This window comes from Electrona antarctica (assembly GCF_951216825.1).
Source record: "Electrona antarctica genome assembly, chromosome: 14".
In the NCBI taxonomy this organism is placed as follows: Eukaryota; Metazoa; Chordata; class Actinopteri; order Myctophiformes; family Myctophidae; genus Electrona; species Electrona antarctica.
Window position 1 is genome coordinate 24,087,799 of NC_136795.1, and position 5,495 is coordinate 24,093,293.

At 42.1% G+C, this 5,495-nt stretch overlaps 1 long non-coding RNA gene across 1 annotated transcript; it reads right to left on the reverse strand.

The window, feature by feature from the left end:
* Positions 1-4,728: 4,728 nt before the first annotated feature.
* Positions 4,729-5,446, reverse strand: LOC306936361. Its single transcript, XR_013791483.1, has 2 exons — positions 5,062-5,446; positions 4,729-4,958 (listed from the first exon to the last, which is right to left on the reverse strand). It is a non-coding gene; the product is annotated as an uncharacterized lncRNA (long non-coding RNA).
* Between the last annotated feature and the right edge of the window lie 49 nt (positions 5,447-5,495).

The window sequence follows — 5,495 nt, forward strand, 5'->3', positions numbered from 1 at the left end:
TGCCTTTCTTTGGAACCTTAACGATCACTCCTTTTGTCCAGTCCGATGGTATCTTCCCTTCCACCCAGATGTTGGTGTATAGTGGGAGTAGGATGTTTGCGGCTAGCTCTGGATCGACTTTAAAGAGTTCTGCGTTTAGGTTATCAGCACCTGGGGATTTTCCGTTTTTGAGTGATTTAATGGCCTCGATTATTTCTACTTTTGTTGGTGGGTTGATGTCAATGTCCAGATCTTCTACAGCTTCTTGTGTTTCTATTGGGTGTGGAGGGGGATCTCTGTTGAGAATCTCTCTGAAGTGTTCTGTCCAGCGATCTTCTTGTTCTTTTTCTGTGGTGAGTAATTGTCCTTGTTTGCTTCTGATATGTTGGATGTTTCTGAATTTTCTTCCACATATCAGGTTAGTGATTTTGTATACTGTTCCTTGTTGGTTATGGGATGCTGCTTCTTCAGCTGCACTTGCCAGCTCCTCTAGGTAGGCTCTCTTGTCCCTCCTTATTAGGCTTTTCACCCGCTTGTTGGTATTGCGGTACTGGACTTGCAGTTCTTGCTTGATCCTGGATGATTTGGTGTTATTTATTCTGGATTTCAAGTTCCTTCTCTCTTCAATAGCCTTCCATGATTCACTACTGATCCATTCTTTATGCTGTTTTTTCCTGTGTCCAATAATTTTTTTGCTGGTTTCTTTGTATGTTTCGACAATATTTTCCCAATGCTTGTTGACGTCAGTCTCGCCTACATTATCATCGCTCAAATTACTGGAGAGAGCTTGGTATCTGTTCCGGAGTTGTATTGTGAATTTCTTCTTTATTGATGGGTCTTTCAACATGCAGACATCAAATCTTGGGGACCCTTTGGGTGTCGGTCCTGTTCTTTTCAGCCTCAGTTTGATGTCTGCTGTGACAAGGTGATGGTCACTGGAGACATCTGCTCCTCTTCTCACTTTGACATCTCTCAATGAGCTTCTCCATTTGCCATTGATCATCAAGTGGTCAATCTGGTTCTGGTCTTTCCCATTTGGTGAGAGCCATGTCAGTTTGTGGATGTTCTTGTGGGGAAACAGAGTGCCTCCAATAACCATGTTGTTTGATAAACAGAATGAAGCTAGTCGCTCACCATTGTTGTTCATTACTCCACATCCATGTCTGCCCATAGCTCTCTCATAGTTGGTGTTATCGCTGCCCACCTTTGCATTTAGGTCGCCGCTGACTATAAGAAGATCTTGGGCAGGTGTTCTCTGTACTTCAGATTGGAGGATATCATAGAAAAGATCTTTTTCCTCTTCTTTGGCATCATTGGTGGGAGAATAGCTCTGAATAATTGTAAGGTTGTTGTGTTGTCCCCTGAATCTGGCTGTTATTATTCTATTGTTGATAGGTTTCCATTCAATTAGTGATTTCTCTATGCCCTTTTGGAGAATGATGGCAACCCCTTCATGATGCCGGTCATCGTCTCGTCCAGAGTATAGGACTGTTTCTCCAGTGTTGGTTTTGATTGATCCTGAATCGGTCCATCTCGCTTCGCTTATCCCGAGGATGTTAAGATTGTATCGTCTCATTTCGTTGGTGATCTGTGCCAACTTCCCAGTTTCAAACATGGTACGAACGTTCCAGAAGCCAAACTTTAGTTTGGTTTTGGTGTTTAGGATATATTAGGTATATTAGTGCTATGTCTACAAAAATGCTAAATTCTCTCTAAATTGGGCTACATAAGTTGAGCCTTTGCATACGCCTGTAAGGTCATTGAGGCTACGGCAAGTGCTACGGGCCAAGATGGAGTCTGAAGAGGTGGGTTTTCAGACTACAGTGGAAGATCAGGAGTGAGTCTGCTGTTCTGATTGCAATGGGACGTGCATTCCATGGTTTTGGAGCCAGCAGGGAGAAGAGTTTGGGACATGTGTCCCGGCATTTTTAGTGAATGTACTTCAAGCTTCCCTGCTTTGGCTGATCTGGGTTAAGGGTTTGTAGGGTCTGATCAGACTTGTAAGATATGGGGGTGCCATAACTTTGGTTACTTTGAAGGCCAGCATCAGAGTTTTGTACTCTGTGCGGGCAGCGACTGGGAGCCAATAGAGGGAGCGGAGAAGGGGGGAGACATGTGAGAATTTTGGCTGGTTGGAAGACCAAGCGAGCTACGGCATTCTGGATCAATTGGAGAGGCTTAAGTGTGCATGCCGTGATGCCCGTAGGCCAGTAAGGAGAGTTACAATAGTCAAGTTTTGATATGACTGATGTCTGGATAAGGAGCTGGGTTGACTCCTGGGTGAGGAAGGGTCTAGGGGTAGAAACAGTTGAGTGTCATCGGCATAGCAGTGATAAGAAATATTGTGAGCAGAGATAACTGTGCCAAGGGATTTAGTGTACAGGGAGAAAAGGAGGGTACCAAGTACAGATCCCTTTGGGACCCCAATTAGGAGGGTTTGGGGGGGATGAAAGCAAACCAAGAAACCTGGTAGGTCTTGTCAGTCCCTTATATTACTATTAGTACTTTTATTTTTAGACCATGGCTCAAACTAAACTTCCCAAACAAGCCTTCATGGAGGTCTGCACATCATTCTGACCATTAGGTTAGTGTGAGGTTAGGGATAGCAGGGTTGGTTATAATGGGGCCAGTCGGTTAGGTTAGTGTGAGGTTAGGGATAGCAGGGTTGGTTATAATGGGACCATTAGGTTAGTGTGAGGTTAGGGATAGCAGGGTTGGTTATAATGGGACCATTAGGTTAGTGTGAGGTTAGGGATAGCAGGGTTGGTTATAATGACCATTAGGTTAGTGTGAGGTTAGGGATAGCAGGGTTGGTTATAATGACCATTAGGTTAGTGTGAGGTTAGGGATAGCAGGGTTGGTTATAATGACCATTAGGTTAGTGTGAGGTTAGGGATAGCAGGGTTGGTTATAATGGGGCCAGTCGGATCAACATGGCATCCCTTCACGTGCGCTGCCACTGCAACTTAAGGAACCAAATCTCATTGAAGTCTTTTTATGATTTGATGGAAGATTCCATCGGCAATGGCAAATGCTTCCCTAAATACTGCATTGTGATTTTTGTATTTATTTTTTTGCCTTTAATGTTGTGATTTGGTATAATTTCATACAGTTTTTCATTACATTATATTTTATGTTTGCATTACAGTTTAAGTGTATAGTACAAGTACATAACTTTGTAACTTTTGTACTGCTGCTGTCTGGGACAGAGTTCCAAAATTCATATCTTGGGCCATGGACCCCATCTGAAAATAATATGTGGTGCCAGCCAGGGACCACATATTAAGATTATTTTCCAAATTGTTTCAGGATTTATACATTTTAATAGCCAATTTACAACTTAGCTTGGCCATTTACAAATGGCCGATTTGATTCTATATTAACTCATTTTGCGGGGACCCCCTGTAACCGCCCTGATGCCCCAGGGGGTCCCCGGACCCCACTCGAATACAAATGAAGTATACAGTCAAATCTAATGGCACTGCAGCATAGACAATATTAGCAGCACCAATACTGTCTACAGCACTAATACACTCTTAATGGGTGGATAATGACATGTCCAGTGTGTGAGCTGACATGGTGTAAGCTGGTCTTTACAGTACATGCTGCACGGGCAGTGATGTGAATGCAGTCACATCCAGTCTGAATGGAACAATTCACCATCATCACAAAGCTTGTACAACAGCCCCACCTGCTGGGCTAGTAGCACGCTGATTCTCAACCATTTTTAATTTCAATGGGCCAGTTTGATAATGCATTAGTCTACACAGGACTCTACACCATGAACACCCATTTGATTGGATTCTTTTTTTCTACCCCTCTCCATTTTCTTTTCTTTTTTTTTTACCTCTGGGACCCCAAGCTACACTGTAAAATACTTGTGTGTTCATTTAAAGAACACCTGAAGCCTACAGGTGTTATTTTTTCTTTAAGTTTTGTAAAGTAAAAACATATTAACAGGTTATTAAAAAGTGTTAGTTCAGTAACAGGTGTCAATGTCAGCTAATAAGAAAGCATTCCCGTTTCTATTGTAAGTAGGTTGTGAAACAAATGTGATTGTGGAGCAAGCGTCATTTCCATCTGGCGGAGTCAGGTTAACATCCCTCATGTCCAATTACACCCCCTGGCCTAGCAATGCTTTATATCACAATATACAAGTATTTAACACTAAGCTTTAACAATAATAGGTTCCATTTCTACACAGTCAGTCAGGTCCATTTGGTTCCATCAATAATATGGCGGGGGGGACCCCTGTGGAACACCCCGAGATATTCTCCATCTCCTATCCATTGCACACATAGCGGTAATGAATGACATCTGTAACAAAAAACGGAGCCTGACTCAAAGTTTTAAAACATTGTATTCCTTTTTTTATTGAGAGGATAGCAAAAAGGATAAGACAGTATAAGTTAGACTGTACAATGAAAAGCATTACTTATCATTCCAAAAATATCAAACGTGAAGCGTGAGAAAACGCTTGCGGTCTTTGCATTTCTTTCTTTTTTTATTATTGGAATTAGCTCAAAAGGTGGCAAAAATAATTAAATAAGAAAAAAAAACCTAATGTATAAAAAATAAAATGGAAATTAAAACAAAAAAGGCTTAAAACAGGAGGCACTAACTGTTATTTGGCAGATCATTTGCATATTTGTGTTTTGTTTTCCTCTCTCGGATGAATTGATAGGATTACATCAGGGGTCAAACCTCATGGTACAGTTAAGACAAACGGTCAGCAAGGTGAGAAATCACTTTCAGAAACATAACCAGTGGTTTTAATAATCTTTTTCCTCCTATACACAACTTGTAAATAGTCGCTGCCGGGTGTCGGGTGGAAACCATCGACAAAATCTTTCATCTGGTTGGCTGCGTTGCAATGCTGTTGCATAGCTGGCACTACAGAACCGTTTCTCACAGATATATACACAGGTTAACAGTACAAAATACCATCCCAAAGGCCAATTTATACTTTGTCGCATGGTCTTTGTGGAAAGAAATGACATATTGGCAACTGAAACGTGTTTCATTTTTGCTGTACGTCACTGGCGTGCGACTAAAGCCCTAAATGGGTGATATAGAGCTCACAACGTGCAGCAATGTGACACGTTGTGAGATTGTAGATAGGCCATTTCCAGCACACGACACCACCAGCAGAAATTAAACATTACACTCTATTGCACAATAGTGCGATGGAGTATAGTGTAATTTAATACTTAAAAATCACATTTAAGTATAGTGTTTGACCCCGCCACATGACCAGAGGATTCACATGGTTAAAATAACACGTTAACGTCATACTAGTACGGTGGGAACTAATGCCCTCGCCTCAAACTGACAAAGGCGTACAAAAAAGAAAGAAAAAAACACGGCCGAGCACGGGCACGCTGTCACAACAAAGTTAGAAAGGCATTACAAAAATGTACAATTACGTTTTCCAAGGCAAGAAGAGTGATCTTCACAAACAAATACAGCCACCCCCCCCCCACTCCCCCCCCCCCCCCCCCCCCCCCCCCCCCCAC